The sequence below is a fragment of the Pezoporus wallicus genome, unplaced genomic scaffold, assembly GCF_028554395.1.
Source record: "Pezoporus wallicus isolate ANWC-B61680 ecotype Strahan unplaced genomic scaffold, APGP_CSIRO_Pwel_v1 contig_6789, whole genome shotgun sequence".
Taxonomy (NCBI): Eukaryota; Metazoa; Chordata; class Aves; order Psittaciformes; family Psittacidae; genus Pezoporus; species Pezoporus wallicus.
In genome coordinates this window covers 2,508,633-2,531,649 of record NW_026637361.1, presented here as the reverse complement: position 1 = coordinate 2,531,649, position 23,017 = coordinate 2,508,633, and the positions used below count along the sequence as shown (strand labels likewise).

Sequence of the window (23,017 nt, the reverse complement as noted above, 5' to 3'; positions counted from 1 at the left end):
TTCAGCATTGAGAGGGTGGGTTGTGACAGTTATGGAATTAATGACTCAAACATCCTATGGTTGGCTTCTGGTTAAAAGAAAAAAAGAAAGAAAAAAAGAAAATGGCAAATCCTGATTTACAAGATGATCTTCATCATTCGTATACCTGAATACAGAAGAACAATAAAACTTGCTCTTACAAGTGTGTTCTGAACAGGAACCAACCATACGAATTTGAGGGGCACTATCATTTTAGGGGAGGATCAGAATGCTATAATGAAAAATTAGATGAGTTTGAGGAACAGGGGGATTAACAGTCAGATAAAATTTCATAGCATAAACAACAAGGTCATTTGGTTAAGGACTAATGACAAGAATGTTTGCTATACCTTGTCACCTCCTCCCTTCCTCAGAGTGAGGAGGGAAGACCTGGACATTTAGGTGATCATAGGATTACTCTGAAACATTAAATGTGACAATGTGCAAAAGACAACATGAGTGCAGGATGTGTCAGGTCTGCTATCTCCAGCAGAAGGGGAAGAATGCCATCGTACAAAGCATGTAGGATGTTGTGTACAGGTCCGTTTATGTGTGTTTAAAGAGATCAATTTAAACTGGAACACATTGCAGAATAACCACCAAAAAAATTATCTGGGGAACAGAGTCTGTTTAATGAAAAAGAACAAAGGGTTTGATTTGTTTAACCTCACAAGATCAAGTAGTTACCAGATATATACATCCAGAAAGAGAAGAACAATTTAAGCTAAGGGGTAAGAAAAAAGATGTTCATACTTACAGTGATTAAATCTAGGGGGGGAAATTAGAAATCATCTACAGGTAGACCATATCTCTTTTGAAGAGAAGTGCCCCAAAACAGTTCCCTACAGAGGTCTTACCAGTGATGAGCAGAGTGAAAGATTTTCTTTGTGTATCTTCATGCATACATATTCCAGTGTGATGCTGGCCATTTTCACAACATCATCATGTTGTTGACTTGCAATTAACTGTAATGCCCAGATCCTTTCCCAAAGAAGTGCTTCCTTATCAGTTGCTCCCAATCCTGCATTGATGCAGTTAACTGTTCTACCTAATTATAGTTACATCTTCTTGTCCCAGTTGCATCCTTTTTAAGCTGCTCCTCCAATTTTCAAGATCATTTTGAATTTCAGTTCTGTCTTCCTACTTGCCATCTCTGTCAGTTTGATGCTATCTGTAGATTTCATAAGAACAGTCTTTATTCCGTTGTCCAAGTTGTGAAGTTATTGAGTAGCACCAGATTTAGGGCAGATCCTTGCAGAACGCCATCCTACATATTTTTTTATTTTAGTAATGAACTATTAATAAGGTTTTCTTTGTAATAATGTATTGTTTTCCTATCTACCCTATTATAGTTCCATCAAGGCCATCTCTCTTGAAAATCATATAGTTTACTTATGTGAAGGTAGTGTCAGAAAGTTTCAAAAACTGAACCGCAATCCAAGTATGCAAACTACTACTTCTGGTGCTCTGCACAGAACTATAAGTAACAGAAAGAAATGGGATTCATTTAGCAAGATATTTTCTTGAATGATCAACACTGATGTGTATTATTTATCTCCTTGTTATCACTCATTCTTAGAAAAAGTCTATTTTTTTCCCCTAGGTTTTCTGGGTATTGAAGGTAAACTGAAGTTTGTAATCCCCCCCAATTTTAATTTCTTTCGAGCCAGATACTGTTTTGTTCTTTTCAACCCATACTTCCCCTGCCTTTTAATAAGTTTCATGCTAACTGCTCCAGAATGGTTTCAGTTGCTTGCACAAATGCCTTACAGTAAATGCCATCAGGTACAGCTGTTTGCACGTGGCTTAAATATCCTGAATCGACTCAAATTGCCTTGATCTTGCCTGCAAATATTTTATTTCATTAGAGTATTTTAGCATAATCAAAATTTTCTTATAGAAATATTTGATTTAGTGAAGATTATTTTTCTGTCAAAAAAAGCATAATAGACAGTTCCTGAACATTCCTAACTAAGAAACATGGGTTGATTTCAGCTTCTGAGCAATTAATGTTTTAGCTCTATAAAAAATATTTCTGATATTAATGCACTAATGCATACTACTTTCCTAGTAAAACATGTTTAGGAAATAGATGGCGGAATATTGAACAATGTACTATTCACCATCAGGATCTTTTCACTACATCTTCTGAACAGTGCTGTCTAACTGGTGTTGCCCCAGACCTGATCTGGTGAAACACCTCCTAAGACTAAGTAAGTCATCTTCCTATATTTGGTCTCTGAGCTGAGACTTTCAGAGTTAAGGTCAACTACAATTATTTGTAAAGGTGATTTTTACAGTGTTACTTCAGTTCCTAGTGGGTGTGTGTTATGATCACCAGCTCCTATCCCATTATTCAGTCTGTTTTGATCTTCAGTATGTTTAAACAGTTGGACAAAGTAATGCACATCCTATAATCAATCCTTGTAGACACCCATCCTCAATCTTTTTGTGGTGAAAATAAATTCAGAGATTTAAAAATAAGTAGATAAAAAGTAGCTTCCTGAAGAAAGGTTTCAAGGGCTTTTTATTGTTGCTGCTCTTCTTAGATGACCATGTATTCCCAGTGAAGGAGACTATAACTGGTCATTGAGAGTTTAAAGCTGAGATGATCAACATTTTGGATTGGATAGCACAGAGAGGCTGAATATTGTCCTGGCTGGCCGTTGCGAGGTGATAGTATTGATTTCTGTTCAAAGTACACATGGATGCCTACAGATGTATTCTGTGTCCCATTAGGTTCTGAATGCGCTTTTAATTCTTGGTAAGTAGCAGTGCAGTGAGTAGGCAGGCTTTGCTCTGGTTTGTTTGTTTTAAACGTAAGTAGAAATAATGCTCTGTGTGTCCATTTAAATGAATTGACCTTTTGTTAGAGCGAAGGTTGTGTTACTTGTTATGGAGTAACTCCATTTACCCATGGAAATAGGTGCAAAACAAGGATTATATCAGGCTACTGCAAAACTGAGAGGTAGGTCGGATTTAATGGCAACATCAGTCATTAACCCTTTTACAGCAGCTGCCTAGGGAAATCCTTGTGGATGAAAGTTGCATTGCATTCTCTTACCTAGCTCTGCTGAGATGTGAAAAAAGTGAGCCTAATGCATGTACTCTGTCTAGCAGAGTTTACTTAGGAGCTCTGCAAGGAGACAAACATAGACCTTTTCTTTTTCTTTTCACATAATATGAATCAATTAAGGCTGCTAAGTTTTAGGCTTTTACCATTGCTCATGGTCCTGCTGCTTTTCCACTGCTGTGCCAAGACAGTGGGGATTAGGTATGGGGTGGCCAAAGGCACAAAACGGGAATCATAATGTTAAAGTATGTTGCCTTTTCTGAATATAAAAATGAACAGTTTCTTGAACTTGCAATTATAACAGAAAAGGAGCTACATTTTTTGCAAACTGTTGGGATTTCCATGCTTCCATGCGATTTGCACAGCAGCAATAATAAATCTGAGTGGTTATGAGGACATGAATTTAAAAAGCAAAGTGATTGTTCATTTCAAAATGACGGTACCTCTTAAAAATAGATAGTTGCAAAGAAATAATAGCTAAAGTGAAAGGTATTTTAAAGTACTATCTGAATGATGACTTTTCTACAGCACAGAAGCAGGCATGATCTCTGTCCCCAAAAGCCTGCATATTTTGCACAACAGAATTAAACAGTTTCTTAGGGTTAGGTCAGAGCTGAGGGCTCGACCGAGGAGCACTCTAAATCAGTATCGTCTTGAATTAAGATGCTAAAATTAGAAGCCTGAACTACATCCTTTGTTGAGTGGGAAAGCATGTCCTGTTCAGTCCCCAAATTCTGGTGCAAAGCTGGTTTCACATTTCTTTGTTCTGCTGTTCTTGCCGTGTTAAGTGGCAACATTACAATACATGGAAACTAAAAGCATTGATTGTAAGTTGTAGGAAAAGAGAGGTTTTTTGTAAGCACTCCCACCCATCTGGAACTTGCTGCTCCCTTATAATCAGTCACAGATTGTTAAATAAAGTAGACTTTACTTCACCCTGAACTCTTGCTTTATTCTTCTGTGAGTAGTCCAAAATAAGTATTGGATCCCTTAATTAGAAATGAATAACCAATTGGCTTGCATTACCTACTGGCCTTCGGAGGTCTGTAGCCACTTTTCTATTTCTTTCTGATCATATTGTATTTAATGAAGGGGTTTGTTGGCCAGCTTCCACATAGGATGCTTGCATTCTTGGTGACTGCAGTTAGTGTTTTTATTTATAATCTGTGCAGTGCTGCTTTAAATATTTTATTATTCAAAATGCAAATTATCTCCTTTAGCTTCCCTTTGTGGACGAACCTGTTTGCTTGACTTTCTGTATGTGTGTCATCTTTCCAACTGACATGTAGCAGTGTGGGATCTCACATTTGGATACTTCTCACTTGGCGCTGTGCTCATCCTTCCACTTACATTTTGAAGAGTAATTTCATATTTTCTTCTCTATCATTTTGTTTGCCAGCATGGATGAGAGCCATTCCTGGAAGGGGGTGTGCATCAGAGCTGGCACTGAGCGAACCACTGGCATAGGGAAGAGAAGCTGTTCCTGTGTCAAGAAGGCTGGGCATGTCTAGGTTGTGCCGCCTATTCCACTTTCAGCTCATTGCCAAAATTCTGTGTGCTCCCTTATGCCAAGACCTATTGAGAGAGAGACTGTCTGTGAGTGTGTGAATTTATAGATATTTAATTAATAATCGAGCAGATAATTTCCCCAGTAATTGCTTTACCTAGGGTGAGGGAAGAAATGGAAGGTATGCATGTATGTCACATACTTTACCCTCGACAATAACCTTGAGTTGATTTCCAACCTGAGCGTGACAGGTGAGGCTTGTTTGTTTGTTTGTTTTTGCTCTGGTTTTTGTTTGGATGAAAATTTGGGAGGAGTTGTTTATTTTGCTTAATTGACGCAACACAGGGTTCTTCCAAACCAGCCCCCTCATCAGAAATTTTTGTATGAGAAGCCTACTGTAATAAGGATTTATTGTGCATAGCTCTGTTAATGTAACATGTTGGTGAGAGTGTGCCACAGATACTCCTCTACATTTGAGCTGAACATGAATCTTTCAGTCCTAGCTGGTGAGCCATGACTGTTTAGTTTGAGTTAAAGCAGCTTGTGTTTCTAGCTGTAGCTCTTTGTTAGTCATTACAAATGTTAGTCATTACAGTGGCTAAAACCAGACTCTGTTTTTTGGCCCTGCTACAAGAAGGTGAGTCAGACTAAGGCATTTGTTAGATGAATTTGCTGAACCTGCTGATTTTTTTCTGAAATGACGGCATTGGCTCCAGCCCTGGTGAGTTGGACAGGTGCTGCACACCCTCCTCCCAGCTGAGAGCCACAGCATTGAGTGGTGGCCCTTGCTGAGGAGGCCTAGAGACATGGGATCTAGGAGGGGATCTTAAAGAGGTATCATGTAGCTGGGACCTGAGCACATTCCAGACAAAGTTAACTTACTGTCTGAATTACTTGAGGAAGCAATGATCTTCTGAACGCTTCATCTGCTGTCCTCAGTTGTCCTTTCACCATTCAGAAGTGGCTGATTTTTTTCTTGTGGTATTTTTAGGTAAACTTCAAAATAGTTATATAGTTTGATGTCACCATTATCCTTTGAGTTATTTAAGCATCCATCATACAGAAGACTCAATCTCCATATTGTCACAAGAATTTTTGCCATTTTAGCACCCCTGAAGTCCAGGGAGATGAGCACAGACTCTTCTCTTGTTCTTGGCCTAGCTGCCGTAACTCTTGAGATTTCTGTGCAGGATTTAGCTGCTCGGCTAGCACCATGTCAGCTGCCTGTAATTACTGTTGAGGTAAATACTGTTGAGGTATGAGTGTCCTTCCATCACCCCAAAACTCACCAGAGCTCCAAGAACAAGGCATAGGAGGAAGCATGGCCATTTTATTGAGTGCAGTGTGTATGCTCAGCAGTGTGCTTGCTTTTCAGACTGGGGACACTGGGAAAAGCACAGGAAAGAAGGACTCCCACAGAACCCATCCAGACCTCAAGGCCAAGTGAGCAAACAGCAGATAAGAGGTGGACTGTGAAACAAACACATTTTGCAGAACCTCAAAGTGATTTTGAACAGTTGTAGTCTAGTCATTGACTCATCCCCTCCTCCCCCTTTTCACTTTTCCTGCCACTACATGAACAGCATGTGAAAGCACTGAAAGAAAATAAGAATCTTAAACTCATAAACATACCTGCCTCCCATCTGGCACTCATCCCAGCAGCCTGGTGATCTCCTTAGTTGTCCAGCAGATAGTTGAAAAATAAGAGTCCTGTGAAGATTAACATGTCACCATATCCCTGCCAGATGGCGGTTAGTAAAACATGGGCAAATTGCATTGGCTCTGCTTCCATCATGACAATCACAACAGAAACACTACAGTGTTGCAACATCGCTATTTTTTAAGCTAGGAAAATGAAGGGACTGTAAAGTAGGGCAATCGTGGAATGCTAAACACCACTTAAACCTAACTGCAGTGAAGTAAGTAGACTCTGAAGGGTACAAAGCACCGTTAAGGACAACCGACAGGTTTTAGCCTCTTACTCTGAGAGTATGGGGTTGAACTTCAGGAATATGGCGCTAAGCATACTTGCCTCACCACTCCATTGATAAACTCTTGCCAACTATAGTTCTGTTTTTAATCAATTTTTCACTAAATGCCATTCTTAATTTGAGAAGCTTTTGAGTCTTCAGGCCTCAGCAAAAGAGAACAGAACTGGATCATAAGGCTTGACCATGTGTTCTTAAGCCAAGACACCAAGAAACTCCCTGTTTCATAAGGATAATGAATTTGGGGTAATAATGGCATAGAAAAGAGAGACACTTCATCAAGCAGTAGGAAGTCAGGCTGTTGCTAGTGCTAGTGCTGCAGCAAAACAGTACCTGGACACCTCAGTTAAACAGTAGCACCCCAAAAAGTAAAGGACAATCTCTGCTCTACCAACTTCATCATGTAATGGTACAATTCAGTGCTCAACTGAGCCAATGTAATAACCTCCTACTGCTGAAAGGGGAAGCCCTACTCCTCCCTGCTTGCAGTCGCTTGGTCCCATGCTTTTTCTTGTACCAGTTATGACATTTTTCAGATCCTTCTCTGAGCTTTGACTAAGTAGAGATATTTGAATTACTGTGTGCACAATCTGTGTGTTTCTGGAATGAGGGGCAAGAGCCATCTCCTCAGACACCACCTTCCAGCTGGTACAGAAAACCATTTTCCCTTACATGAGAGGAAGCTGGCTGGCTGCATGTGGGAGCCTGATGTGATGCTCAGGAAGCAGAGGTCCCAACCTCTTGTTGCTCAGGATCTTGTCTGTGCAGATCAGAACATCATGGGGCAAAGCAGTGTCTTTCTGTACCACACAGAGACCACCAGCACTTGGTGCAGATATGTGGTACTGACGCAGTAATGTGCCTTAGTGTTTGGCATAGCAAAAGGCTACTGTGAGGGAGCTTGTACCACATTTTGGTATTGACTTAACAGTGTTGTTAATGCCTATTCAGGTTGTTTGAAGAGCCATCCTTCCCTTCTCCTGCCAGGCCCTGAGCCCTATTCTGAACAATTTGTTTTGGCTGGTATCACCAAAAAGTCATAAAAACATCAGAACTTGAGGAGTTACCCAGAGATGTTTCAGCCTCTCTTGTTTTGCCAGTTAGCAGCTAATTTGTGACTGCTGGCTTTCAGCAGGCATTTTAATTCCTTCTGAACCACCATGGGTAAAAAAGGCTGTGAGGGGTGACTTTGTCAGAAGTGTCTTACAAGACAAAATTTTAAATCAGGCCAGGATAAAGAATTCACTCTGAAAAATGTACTTATTCTAGTGTTTGGGTGTGTTTTAGTCAAAAGTACCCATTACCCTTGTGCTTCTGTGAAGCTGTGAACAACTTACTTCAGTCCAATTTCAAGGATAAAAGCAAGTAAGTGGGCAGGCTGAAGCTACATTCCCTGCTCAGAGTAAACGCTCTGCAGGCTGGGATGCTGGCAAGGTGCGTGCCTCTGCTGGCTGGAGAATTATCTTTGTTTGTTGCTTTGGATTCATTTTAGGTCAGGTATATGGGGAGAGAAGGGGTTTTTTTAGCCCTTTGATGAGTCAAAAAGCAGTTTGGCAGCTGCAAGGCTGTTCTGCTCTTGGGTAGCTGGAATGCCATGGGTTTCAGCAGAGCTGCAATGCCTAGCACAGATCCTGCCACACCTTTTTTAAGTTAATTTACTATGTACTCAATGATACCAGGCAAAGATTTACAAATCCTTCTACAAGCATCAGAGGAACTCAGACGTAATTCATTTAAAAATTTATGTTTGGTTTTCAGCAATTATATGTTTGTTTGCATTTAGTTTGCTTTCCTCTTAACCATGGATGTATTTCATATTTCTATGCTGCTTTTTCTGCTGAGTGACCAGAGAAAGACTGAAAATCTTCAGGAGTATTTTTTAAATTCTTGTATCAATTTTGGTAGTTGTTTTTCTCCTTGAATTCATGATCTAAATTAACCTGGCAATGTCATGCTTCAATTGATAACATTAGCATTACTAGCTTGGCTTCAATACATATCCAAGAGTTACTCGATAGCAGCAGTTCAGCTTATTGCTGGCTGAAGGAAAACAGGGGATCTCCTCCAAACCAAAACTTTTTTAAATCACTTCTGAATTTCTTACCATTTCTCTCTCTCCCCTCTGCCTTTTCTTTTCTCTTCATGCCCTGAAGCCTTACCCCCTTCTCTCACCATTGCTCTTAAATATGGCTGTTCCCCTCAGGCTTTGACCTTGGGCAGGCAGTAAGCGCAAAGCAGTGTTATTTGGAGTGAAGTAACACCAGTAGTCAGGAAGGAACAAGGTAGTTCAGGCCAGATAAAATAAATCTCGCATTTCCTGTCAAGAAACTGGGCCAAAAGCAATGATGAGAGACAGAGGGGGCAAACCACGCAGCTCAAAACTAGAGACATATGGGTTAGAAACAACTGCAACCCTCACTTAAAAACAGAAAACAAAAAGCAAAAGCATTGGATGAAAGAGAAATAATACCAGCTCCTCGGCAATCAAAACTCCACGACATGGGGTCTAGCCAGCTTCCAAGCCCATCTTGTGTGGCACAAGCAGATTCTGAATTACCTGCTACTGTACAAGATGCTAGTTGTCCTTTGGTTAATTTATTTAACTGATGGTTTGTGTTGCATATTAGAGAGCTGATCTTGCTCTGACTTGTTTCTTCACCAGACTCCCTTCCAGACTCAAGGAGACACGCTGATTAGGAGTTTTGCTACTTCTGTTGTGCTTTAGTAACTCTCCAGCTGGTTTGCATAGCAGTGAAAATTTCAAAATCATGTAGGTTTTGTACTGCAACTCCCTTATCCCAACAATCAGCTGTTCATCCAGCACTGCTGGTGCAAGTGAATATTAACAAGTATATGACTGAAGGGTTCAGGACTGGTCCCCAAACCAGTTTTGAGCATGTGTTTATTTATAGAAGAAGGTCTGTAGTACACAGCCCAGCTACAGAGTTAGGATTTGAAGGAGTTTTTTATTTTCTTCCTGGGAAAGATCTTGTGTGTGTAGAGAGTGATGTCATCTGAGGAGCATCCCAACAAGGCAGAAAGCAAGGGTGGCAGCTGGAGAGATTTGGGATGGTTCCCATGGGGGTCAGTGTTGGATCCTGATCAGTGTGGGAGACTGAACCAAAAGCAACACAACGGGTGGTGTAAGAATGTTTAAACAGACCTATCACTGTTCATCTTCAAAGTACTGTGTAAAGATTAACTAATTAGATTGGTTTTCCTCCTTCTTAGGAAGAGTTTGAAAACTAGTGGCCAGGGAACAACTGGGATATGATTTATTTAAGTGCTGAAATGCTTTGTATAAAGTCCCTCACAGGAGCCCATTAGGAAAATGCAGTTACTTTAGGATGTAAAAGAAGTCCTTTGCGGCAAAGAGAGAGGAAGCAAAAAGCAGTCAGGTTTGTTATGGACAAAGGTAATATTTGAGCATCTCAGTCAAGAGTGCTGACAGTTCAAAATGGGTCTTGACAACATACTGGAGAGGCAAAATTTCCTACCATGAAACATGTTTGGATGAGTTCAGTGGGGCGGGGGGGGGGGGGGGGGGGGGGATATTTGTGAATCACTCTGGGACAATTTGTGTTTTCAGGAGTAAAGTTGAATGGGTGCAGAGGAGACTGGCAGGATGGATCTGCAGGATGGATCTGCAGGATGGAGCTCCTTCTCCTGTGCTCCTAGAAGGATGTTAGGCATCATCCTAAAAAGAGCATATTGTGAACCTGTCTTCAGATTAAAAAAATAATAAAAGATTAAAGCCGCCAGAAGGCAGCATGAAAGGACACAAAAGGGGCTTTTTGACCTTAGGCTAGAAATAAGGAGGAGCAGTGCGTGAACGTGTAGTGTATGAGTCTTTGTGCTCTGTTGTCCTCTGTGGAGGCAGTGAGCGTGCCCCGTGGGGGGGCAGCATGTTCCCGGGGATGCTCATGGAGCTGCCCCTCACCTGAGCAGCCCAAGGAGGGAGAATGCAGAAGGGCTTGTGCACAGTGGAGTCCCACCACAGCCTGTCGTGTGGGCTTGCCTGTGCAGACAAGCCCAGGGTTTGATCATCGCTGAAGTGAACATCCTGACAGAAAGCTTAACTGATCTGACACAAAACTGTAGCCACAGAGTTGTCTAGCAGGATATCAAATAGCAATATATTCAACCAGTGAACCACTGTGTTAGAACAACACATCTTCAAAACAAACTGAGCACGCCCTGCAGGTATCCTTGTTTCTGGGTATTTCTGAAAGCTCTTCTACTCTCTTAACCCTTTCAGAAGCTGTACATCTAGTGCAGATGGAGAACTTGCACTGAGGCAATCCCTTTGCCTGGTTCAGTGTGATAACTGCATTGAGCTGGTAGGATTTTCTTTGCAGCTTTAACTTAATTGCCTGCTCATTTCCCACTGCTGCATGTTGTGAGCTGGGGGGGCAGGGGAAAGGAAGGGAGGTAATGCTTTAATGGGGAGTGATATGCAAATGCCAGGCATGGTATTTGTACTTCTGGAAAGTTCTTTGCCATGTATGAAGTATAACATAAAAAAGGTTCAGTAATGATAACTGAAGGTTAACACTCAAAATGAATGCTAACACTAAAAAATGAGGATGTTAACATTATTGTGTCATTAGAATGAACCAACTAAAGAACCATTGGACAACGGGTTTATAGCTTCTTTTAGGAAGAGACTAATCCAAGTTACCAGCTGAAGCTGTAGGTAGGTCAGAGAAATTTGCATCTACAATGGGACCTTTAATTCTTAGAGCTTGTGGACATCAAGATCTGCACTAAGGCCAATTTTTAGCTAAAACCTGAATTTAACTCAGACCCCACTCATTTGGGATTGAGTTAGCTTGTGGCTGACTAGCATGTATATATGTGTGCTGTAGAAGGGCTTGAGGACAAAATTATCACACCATGTAGCCTCATCTAAGTTATGTACCTAAATTAGGAGCCAAAGCTGCCTGTGCACTCAATAGAAACAGGCAGGCTTACCCAAAGGGGGCTTCAGTGTTGTCATGTTAGGAACCTCTGTTGACTCTATAAATGGTTAGATGCCTGAAGTTAGGTGGTATGAATACCCTCTTGAGTGCCTGATGAGTGAGTTTTGTCTTTTGAGTTCAGTTTTCAAAGTACCCAAAACAATGTGAGAAACTCTAGGCTTGCAGTGGAACCAGGAACTGAAGAATCTGAAGCGCAAGATTTCCTCTGAGTGAAAAAAAAAAAAGAAGACCTTGGATAATGACCTTGAATTTCAGTGTTCCTTATAGCAGAGTTCAACACACATTCCTGATCAAATTCAGGATTAAATTCTCATTTTGAATGTGCCCATCTGTTAATATATTAACTTGTTAAATATCAGAATTTTCCAGGTTTCCTGGCAAGTCATGCTCAGGATGAAGTCTTTCCAACTGTGTGTATTCAAGAATGTGTTTATATATATGGGTATATACAAACACACATGCTCTAGGCAGTGTGTAGGTGAGAATGTTGTTACAAAGAAAGATTCTTCCAAATTATTTATTGCAAGAGACAGTAGCACTCCCCTGCATTTAGACTGCCTCAGTGAATTCTGAAATATCCTGTTGGACCATAAAGCCATAATGTTTGCTCTGCCTTAGGCATTTTCAAAATTTATTAGTGAAAAAAATGCCAGGTTTCAGAAGTACAATTTTGTCATGCCATGGGGCTCTGTTCAAACCTGGTGGTGATACAAGGCTATGAAACTCACCATTTCACTTTCATTGTCTAGGAAGTGTGTCACAGTATCACAACATGGGCGAGACCGGGGTGTCTCAGGGAGCTGAGCTCAGCTGGTACCAAATCACCTCCACTCATGAAACGCATACTGAATTAGGCACCCTTGGACCTTCCAGAGCAGCTGTAGCAGGATTGCAGTTATGTGCTCTCCCAGCCTCCTCCCTGGACGTGTGCTTTTCCCTTCCTCTCTCTCCCAAGGCTGGCATTGGCTGGAGTTTCCTCAGCAGTGTAGCTGGGAAATGGGAAAAAGTGGTGAGGTCTCCTGGCTGCAGACCAGACAATACCTTATTTTCTGCAGACTCCAGCTCATACCCAGAAGCTCAAACAGTTGACTTCTGTGCAGAGGGGAAGAGGCTAAACCTTCCCAGGGAGGTGTGATTTGGAAAGCTTCAGTGGTTGTATGTAATGTATTTAGTTTTCTTTTCCCCTCTCCCCACCTTTAGAAAAGGAGGAAAGTTCATGCAAAACCAGTGTTTAAAGCAAATTGCAAAGCCAAACATGGACAATTAAAGCCAAATTCAGGTTGTCCCTCCAATCACACTTCTGCCCTCTTGTGTGAATGCCCTGTGATACACTTCTGAACTGCAAGAACCTGGTCTAGTTTTCCATCTTCAGTACAGAGAATGGACACAACAGGATAGAATTAATGAGCAATTTGAATACTGGTATTTCCTAACTTTGAAATGCTTGACTTTAACCTTCCGTCCCCCCACCACACAATCCCCCCCCCCAGTGTTTTTGGAATGTACGCTCTGTTGTTATTGATTTCAGAATAAACACTTCACAGAGATATTTCTGTCCCGTACAGCTTCTCTGAAGTTACTGTTTTCATCAAGGCTGAATTTGGCCTGTTACATCTAATGAATTGTATATTCCAAAATCAATATTAATAATGCCAGGTGCCTTTTTTAAATAGATTGTAGACACTCATATAGTCTGTGTAAAGTTCATATGAAATGATACTTCCCTATTCTTTATTCATCCTTTTGGTTAATAAATAATCCTTTAGCTTCTCAGAAGTTGGTTTCTGGGATCCTGTTGGACATCTGTATATGTCATTTAGGAAGCCATCACCAGTAAATCTTTCTCTCTTCAAATTTTTGACAGAAAGCCCAGGGTTTTTAGGATTATTTGTTACTTCTTTTTGTGTTTGGGGTTTGTTGTTTGTTTGGTTTTTTTTTTTTTTAAATGTATTTATAACCTGTTCTATTGGTGAGTTGCAGTTTATCACTTGGGAAGCTGTAAAGCAAAATGTTGTGGCATCGGTGAGGCACTGAGTAGGAAAACCAACCATCCACTTGCTGAGTATCTGCAATTCCTGTGAGGCACCATTTCATATGGGGGATATGAGTGACTCACAGAGGTTGGATGGACTCATAATTTCCATACTATAACACCGTTTGCTAGGATTTTCTGACTTTTGTATTTATCATTACAGGCAATGTTACACAATGTCAGAGAAAAAAAAAATCCAGCCTTCATAATGTGCTTTCCTGATTGTAAATGGGGCTGGATATCCTGTACTGAAATGTCAGGTTAGATCCTTTGTAAACTCTAAAGCCTGCTCTCAGAATAGAACACTTCTGGAGTGTATTAAATTGGTGTTAATTGAGAAACACATATGCCAATGACATTTTAAGCTACGCTAAATAAAACCAAACCTTTAGCAGGTCCCTATCACAGAGAGATCCTGAGATTTCACTGAACCTGCTGCTGCCGTCATCTTTTTTCCATCTATGCATATGTTGCTTTGCGATGATATATGGTAACTCCTGATGCAAATACCACTCATGCTGTTACAGCTTAAAAGGCCTAGAAATAGAATGCAAATACAATGTCTGTTTTTTTCTGTTCCACGTTATAAAAGCCTATGACCAACAATCTAAAGTTTGATTCATTTTCCCTGCAGTTTTCACACCAGCTGACTCCAAACCATACGTTTAGCGCTGCGAGTCATAAAAAATTCATCGTCTCTTTCTTTTTTTAGGGGGACTAATTCTGCAAGTGTCTCAGGGTTCTGCAGCTCCTGTTGCAGCAAAGCCATAGGTCAGCACCTCAGGAGGGGCCCCGTCCTCAGGCGACCCAGTGCCCAGTAGATTCACTGACTCCGCTTCCCCAACACAGATCGCCCTTGTATCAGGTCCTAAGCATATTGGTAAAGTACACATGCTTTATCTTAAGATAAATAAAGCCATTTGTAAAACGCAAAGCAAAATTGGGGTTGAAGTCCCAATTGTGTCAATATACTCATGGGATGTGGCAATATTTTCTTGCACATTTAATTTGTTACAGAAGAGAAAGGGCAGCCTGGAAGCTACTTAGGGCTGGGTCTCAGCAGCACTCTCCACACGGCAGCTCAGTGGAGCAGTGGTGAAATCCTAATGCAGCCACACAAACTCTCCCAAGCTGGCTTTGCAGACCGCTTTTGTTAGAGCAGCTGTCTTCTGGTTAGGGCAAGAGGATGAGAGCCGTTTATGAAGAGTCTGGTACCATTAAGTTGGCATGATATAGCTACAAGTAAAACTCTCACGGGCAGCGCACTGATTTCCAAGTGACAAAGACCACTACTGCTTTGCCACTCAGTAACTTTTTGTCTTTGATCAAAACAAACAAAAAAAAAAAAAAACCGATTTTTTTCGTCAAATAGCTTGTGCAGCATTTTGGGTTTGTTGGGTTTGTATTGCCACTCCTTGGAAGTGTTCAAGGCCAGGCTGGATGGGGCTTTGAGCAACCTGGTCTAGTGGAAAGTGTCCTTGCCTGTGGCAGAGGCATTGGAACTACATGATCTTTAAGGTCAGTTCCAACCCAAATCATTCTGTGCTTCTATGACTCCCTGCTTTTATGAGCAAAACTGGACACTAAATCCTTGAAAGAAATTTGGTGTATGTAAAACCCAGACCTATAGATGCCTGTCTGCTAAGTGAAGGGGAACAGAGGTCTCTTTCCTTATTGCTTCCTCAGGTGTAGTAACAGGAGGTATCCAGTGTCTGCCTCATGCACTGCTTGAAGGAGCAGTGAGGGGGATGCTCCTCTCAGAATGGGTGTTAAGCTGTTACAAAGTCCACTTTATCTTCCTGTGGCCCCCAGTAAATATTGATTTCTTTACAGTTTCAGAAGTTCTTACACCTCTGGTGTTTCAGATAGAGCCTTGGGTTGTGGGAGGTCTGGTGGAACTGTGCAAGTGGAAATGTATCATCATGTGGGACATGGTCAACTGGTAGCTATGCTCCGGCTGGATGTTGACCTGTGGTGTCTATCAGGAACAAGGACTGGGATTTATATCTCCAGTTATTTGATAAATGGAAATGAATGAAGCCACTTATTTTTTGAAGGAATATCTCCCAAACCTTCTCTTGTATGGGAAGTATTAGACTGTGTGTTGGGTAGTTTCTAATGCAGGATATGTATTTTTTCAGGTCAGTCAGGTTTTCCTGTTCTTGTTTGTTATGAACAGTACAACAAGTGGTTTTAAAGTGAATATGTGCTTATGGCATCCTACAAAGATGGTAGCATATTTATTTGGATTTTGCAGATGAGAGAACACAGAGTGATCAAGTGCTTATGCAGGCCAGACAGGAGAAGCATGGCAGGAGGAAGGAGGATCCTCTGACCGCTGATTGTGGATATTGTCTGTCCAGCCTGTGGATATCCTCTGTCCTTCCTGCTTGTGGCACGGCAAACCATCACCATCCATTGGAGCAGCTCTGGAGTGGAGGAGACTTGCATGCTGTTGTGACTAGCGGGCTGTTTGCCACAGTCTCTCAGAGGGTAGCCGCTTGCAGAATCTGATTATAACTCACTTAATTGTTCATTTCCTTGTAATTGTTCTTGCTTCTGACTCTCCATTAATGGTGCCCTATGTTGGCAGGACCAGGAGGGCAATGCTGTGCTCCTCTCTTTTCTCCTTTCACGTGTCTCAGACATGATAGCTGCCTTGCAGTCAGCATGTGACCACAGCATTACACACTCTTAATAACTGCTTAAACACACTCTCAATAACCCCAGGTTTGGGACTCCATCACTGATAACACTGTAGATGCAGTACTCAGGCCATGCAGATTTTAACATTAAATAGTGTGATCTGTCTGCTTGCTTGTCTGTCTGCCTATCTGTCTAATGGACCTACACCCATGCCGGAATAGCTTGGGGAAGGTCAGAAAGAGTTCAGGATGACAGAAATAAAAGGTCAATTTTTGTGTGAGTGCATATGTTGCTCCAACTAACTGATGAGGCATCTTGGCAGGACATTTTGACTTAAAGAGACAGCCCTGTCCATTCAGAGGATGCGAGCGCCCTCCTTGTGAAACATGATTTAGAGTTATTTGTCAGAGGTGACTTTTTTACAGCTTTCCTGATGATAATGTTGCCTCTCATATATCCCTGCTGGAAACCTGCAAATATCTCCAGCGATTCTGCAGGACTTGCTGGAGATAAGTATGGTATGCGTGGCAGGGCTTGAAATTTGGTTTAGTTGGAACATCTGTACATTTGCACACATTGTAAAATAGAGAGAGAAGCTGAGTGTGTGGAACAGGGCTAAGAGCATCTTGGAGATGTTTCATTCAGTGCCTTTTTGGTGCAGAATACTCTTTTTCGATTTCAAACAATTTTTTGTAGGTGAGCTGAGTTGTTGAGGATTTGATGGCCATCATGATGCTGGGGTCCTGTGCTTTGGAGCCACCAGTGGGAAGGGACCAGTGAGTTTCCAGCAGCAACCCTGCTCACAAAGCGAGCATTAGGCAGGCGGAAGCCCCCAGCAGCGTTAGGGACCAGACAGTCTATACCAAAGCAGGTCAAAGGGTGAGCTTACTGTTTACTGAATCGGCAAATAGCTAATTATTCAGATGGGCAACAGGGCGAAACCCCACATGGGATGTAAATCCTGAGCAATTCAGTATTGTCTGGTGGGGAACGGATTTGAGATCCATGGATCCCTTGCAGTAGCAGAGGGGAGCTCTCTGTGCTTTAAAACCTTTTAGGGTCATTGTACGATACAGCGGAGCCATTAAGGAGCCCTCACGTGCCAGAAGCAGTTTAACAGGCCTAGTGTTGGGCACTTAATTGTGTCAATAATTATTCACGCATTAGCACCAGCTCCTCCTTAAAGTGTGTACTGCAGTGACTCATTAAGTTATTACTGGTATTCATTACCAGTAAAATTAGCCTTTTTTTCAAAGTGCAAAATTTATGTTTTATTGAAAAATATTGCTAGGAGTGTAACAGCTTTGCTTTACTCCCTGCTTGGAAAGGAAGACTATGCGGAGATCAAGCAATATATTTTGTCCAAAAAGAGGCCCTCAGATTAGAAAGATTTTTGTGCTTTATATATATTATCTTTTTTTTTTTGCCTTTTTTTTGGGTGGGTTTTATGTACTTAAAATTGGGGTATGAGGGAAGCTACAGTCCTGCCCAGCTTTGGTTGTTGGTCCTGTGTGACTTAAGTTTTCTGGTATCACGAGTGAGAAAGATACCCAGTGTATTTTGATTAACAAAGTGTTAACGTATACGCAGCTGTCTTTATGTTAAATGCTTCATGGTGCACTTTGTTTCTTTAAATGCTGATCATTTACAGTGAGCGTGTACAGTATATATGCCTGGAAGGAGAGCGATTGTTATACAACTCTTTAATCCGAACCATGATTAAAACCCCTTTTGTTCCTCCCTCCCTGAGTTACTCCAGCCTATCATCTTCTCTGAGAAATCATTTGGCAAGTAGATACATGTGTATTTTAAGAGAATAACTCCTTTAAAAGAATCAGTTTTGCTTTTGTTCTGCTTTTAGAACTTAGTTTTTTGCATTTCAATATACAGCACTCTTCAAAAGGCGTAGGAGGGTCATAGCCATTTTTTTGCGTGAATAAGGTATAATTGAAGTATGATGTATGCAGATATCATCACATCTACAGCAATTATCTGGATTGTTTATTTAGTGGGAACATACTTTCAAGTAGGGGTTGGTCAGTAGCAATCACGCTGGGTGACACAGCTGAGAGAAATGACAAAGAATAAGGAAAGTCTCACACTGTGAAATTTCACATTGCTCCCAGAGTGTGTACTAGGGGGAATCATTAGGAATTTCAAAGGTGAGGTCCATGGCAGTTTCAGCGAGAAATATGGAAGACGGGAGGCTGACACTCAGATCTTGGGGAGAGGCTGAGGTTTGGCATTCTGTTTTATGTGGAGATGAGCAGTTAATGTGGTCCTTGTTGAAACTTGAAACAGCTCTATTAGTAGCTTGATTGGGGAGAGGAGAAGAGACCAAGAGTAAACAAAAATGTGAGGTCTGGAGATGGGCTTAATTGTGCACAATACATCTTGACTCTGTGCAGCTTATTCTAATCACTCCAAATGGCAACACACACGCTCACACACACACACACACACAAATTTGATCTGCTCAAGCAGATAAAACTGCTATGTGTATAATATTGCCAGGCTGGGGGGGGGGGGGGGGGGAGAGATGGACATCTGTTTAACAATTCTCTATTGTAGACAGGATCATAGAAACACTGTTGCCTGCCTGTCGTGTTCAATCAAAATGAATAAAATGCTGATTTAAAAAAAGGAAAAAAAAGTGAGGCGGAAGAGAGCCTTAAAGTATTTGCTTACACTTTTTTTTTGTTTTAACTTCAGCAGCATGATGAGGAGGGGGAATCCCAGGGGCAGTGGGAGTTTTCGGGAACAGTGAAGGGAAGATTTTGTTTTGTGTTGGGTTGGGTTTTTGTCCTCGGTACAGCCGAGAGAGGCGAACAGCAGTCGGAACTAATTGTAGCTCACTCAGGAAAGTCTTCATTAGCACTTGCCACACATGGTTACCAGATGTGCCGAAGAAGGGGTGGGAGGAGGGGGGAAGGGTATGTGGAGAATGGGCTACATACTTAAACCTAATAATCTGTCTTTTGTTTTCAGGTCTATTGTGTTGGGGAGGTGAAAAATGGGGAGAGGGAGAAATCCTGGCTGCTTTATGATGCAGCTAGTCCCTATTAGCTGAATGGCATTCCTTGTCTTGCAGCCTCCTCCAAGGGGGGGGAAAAACCCTCAATCATGGCCAAGTAAAGAGGGAGTAATTTATTTATTTATTTTTAAGGCTATCAGTGAACTATTATTCCACTGAACGCAGCTGAATGTTTTAGGATAATCAAACTGGTAAACCGCTATTTCTGGATGGCTTGTGAATTTGAGCTTGGGAGTGGGGGAGGCAGGGGCTGTGAGCCTGTGGGCTCCCAGAGTATCAGTGGGGCTATTGAACTATCAGTTCAATAGCAGCAGCATCTCCTTAGTTCTCATGTGCTTCGCCAGTGAATGTGAGTTAGATCAGTGATGCCAAGTCCAGCAGGAAGGTAGGAAGAGCTCTGTTGTCCTGTCCAACAGCCCCGAGATGGTCATCTTGGTCAGATGTTTAACCTTCTGCCTGTTGCTATTAAAAAAATTAAATAGATCTTCCATGTATAGTTTCTGTAGCTGCTGCAGACCAAATTGTGGTCTTGCTGCCCACATGTATGATTTTTACAGGAACCATTGTTAACTTTACTGTAGATGTTACCACAAACATCACTAGTTGCTCCTTAGGAAAAAAGAGTCCCCCTTCCTCTTCTTTTGAGCTAGTCATCTGCAGGGGGATCCTGTTCAGGGTGTCCCTGCTGCCTCCCCCTGCTTCAGCAGTACTGCAGCTTCTTTCCCTTCTTAGTCCCTGAAATGTTCCCATAAGGTGGACTTTTTTCATACCAGTATCATCTGTGCTTGAAAATCCCCTTTCTTCCCATTCTCTTTATTCCAATGGTAGAACATCACAATGTCTGGATGACAGGGTCTAGATGACTCTCTGAGCTCTGAATAATCAGGGCTGAAGGCTTAATTATGGCACTACATGTTATCCACAAGATTTGGCACTGGACATGTGAGAGAACAGCACTAGATGAACTTCTACTAATTAAGGACTCTGTTTCCTTTCCTTCTCAAGTCTGCAAGGAGGTATAAATGAGAAAATCACTTGCGTTAAAGCAAAATGGAGACACTTTTTGAATCTTAAATAATCTGAGTTGAACCTAAACCTTTGAGGCTCCAGCCTTGTTTTATCTAGCTCAGTTCACCAGTCTGTAATCTCATCCTGCTTTGGAGCCTGGAAATGTTCTTGTTCACAATCTCAAAGCAGAGCAGATGTTGCATAAATAGAAAATAGGTTGTGTGCATAACCTAATCTAAGCAGAGGGCACAGGAGGAGGTTTGGATGAATGTAAGCTAATCAGGGCACAGATCTGCTATATTTTGAGACTTAGGACCACACTTTTTTCCAGATACATTCAGCTTACCAGACCCCAAATATGCCGCTTTTTCCTACTGCATGGCAACACCCACTGGGAGCTTTTTTAATTTATTGAGAATAGGGTAATGCCTGTCAGCTCAAGCTCACCAAAGCAAATGGCTTGTAAGAATTAATCTATCCCATTCTTTCTTCCATGTTTGACTGACTTCTCCATCCAATGATCTTGTTATTCCAGGTCCAAATTAATCAAAGTCCAGGAATTCCTCTTTCAGATTCCCTCAAAGGAAATAATAAAGCCTAATCACTTAACTGACTTAGTTGTATCTGTCTTTCCTACTGCAGGATTGTAGAGTCTCCTTTGACCCTGTTGAAATTGGTTGGATCAGCATAACTAGGCAGTCACTGAGTGTATGGCTTCCATAAAGTATCTTTATTAACTGTCAGAAAGGCCCAAGGAAAAGTTTGATGAAAATTAACCTATTTACCATCCCAATTTTGCTGTAGCTGCTATACCATCAGTTTTCTTTAATAAAATTAAGTGCCACATTTGCAAATTGTATAATGCTTTCCCAAATTATTTACACAAGAATGAACTGTGATTGTGCCAACAAGCATTATGTAGAGACAATATCTCTGCTTACAGTAATTCACGTTTAGAAAAGCCAACACTGCAAACGATGCTTCTGTCAAGTTTTCTTCTGAAGATGCATATGCATTTATTCTTTTTTCTAAGTGTTACCCACAAAATGAATTTCACATGTAAGTACCACTGCCTTCATGGTGAAATCACAGCCTTGCACAACAGCTATTATCTTAGTTGATTTTTATTGTCATATATTCCACAAAGTAAAATTTGAAATGAGCCCATTGAGGGCTCAGGTGCTTGTACACACTCAACAGCTTGTTAGTTACTTGGGGCTTCAACAGAACTTAGCAGAAGTGCTTTGAGAAAATTGATATGCTGAAGGTAATTTTAAGACATTCTTCATATTATTAACTTTGTCATTATTATAATTTAATTATTTAAACATTTTATTCACTTGGAAAGCAGAATGATCAGTTTTATTTCCTGCTCTTTGTGTATTTGCTCACTGAAGTCAAGGTTTCAGGCAACAAGACAGATATTTTTATGCAGATGCAAAACTAATCAACCAAACGGGAAAATACTCCTATGGGGATTTCCTGGAGGCCTTGCTGGGGATACTGCAATGCAAATAATGTACACTGCAAATAATAAATAATGTAGAATAAATATTATAAGACAGTAGGATTCAGTTAAGGACCGAATGCGATCCATGTGAGCTGGTATTACCATCCTTTTTATGATGCTCAAAATTGCATGGTTTTGCTGCCTGGATCTCCTGTCATGCTTTTTTTTACCCTCACACTGTTCTTCTGTAATATACTCCGTCAAAATGCATGTTTCCTCACAGATGATGTCATTTAAGTGGAAAAGAATTGTAAATCCTTCTTTGGTCTCCTGTAGTTTTTCCTGGGTAGCCAGCTGAGCTCAAACTACTTCTCTTTCCAGTATGGTATATTAGTAATCCATATGTTTGGGGGGGTTTATTATATGCGTGTCAACAGTATTGTGTACAATTAGAAAGTTTCCAGCATTATTCCAATGCTATGCAGTAATTGCATATGGCAGCACTTTTCTCCCCATGAATTGCAGTTTTTCCAATACAAAGCAAGTGACCAACATGACAGGCCGGAAAGTTTCATTGTAATGTTAGGAAAATCAAGAAGAGCAAGTTTACTGGGGAGAGTACAAATAGCTTTTCTCTTTTCCAGGGTAATGACTTGTAGATAGATATGCAGTGCATCAACATGAGATTCATCTTTTTGTCACCTCAAAATGAGGTTACTGTGGCATGCTGTCCAGGAGGCACCTGCAGGCTGCTCAGGATGCTGGTGTAGGAGATTGCAGCCTGGTTTTGTTTGCAGGATTGCATGATGGAAGCAGAGCAGCCTGTTGCTCCCAGCCTGTGCTGACTTCCAATAAGTTTCAGATGCTTACAGTGGACTTGCAGGTCGTGTCTCTAACCTGTGAGGTTTCCAGAAAGGTTTGGGATCTAGTGACCTTCTCGTGCTGGGAATATTTCTACAGCTGAGACCGGAGCAAGGCTAGGTGGAAACTTAGGTTAAAAGGAGGTGCTTGTAAAGCATGAAACATCTTCTCATAAATAAGCCCCCCCCCACCAAGGGTAAAATCCCTGTAGGTATTTAAAAGATGTGCAGATGTGGCACTTAAGGACATGGTTTAGTAGTGGACTTGCCAGTGATGGGTTAACAGTTGGACTTGATGATCTTAAAGTTTGAGTAGATTTTTTTTTTCCACCGTTCAGTGCAATTATGATCATTTTTCATCAAAAGGAAAGAAGCAGAAGCAGGAATAATTCACATCAGTGCATTATCAATTCTTTGAA

At 41.3% G+C, this 23,017-nt stretch overlaps 1 protein-coding gene across 8 annotated transcripts in view; it reads left to right on the top strand.

The window, feature by feature from the left end:
• SOX5 (SRY-box transcription factor 5) overlaps window positions 1-23,017 on the top strand; it is a 643,908-nt gene that overhangs the window by 279,195 nt on the left and 341,696 nt on the right. For 5 of the 8 annotated variants that reach the window (XM_057405229.1, XM_057405224.1, XM_057405226.1 and 2 more), the window contains exon 4: window positions 14,313-14,480. The exons of 2 other annotated variants lie outside the window; for them this stretch is intronic. The gene's annotated coding sequence lies outside the window, so the exon portion shown is untranslated. Of the gene's footprint in view, window positions 1-10,909; window positions 10,927-14,312; window positions 14,481-23,017 lie in introns of those variants that run through there. One more of the 8 variants, XM_057405231.1, reaches the window with a different exon arrangement.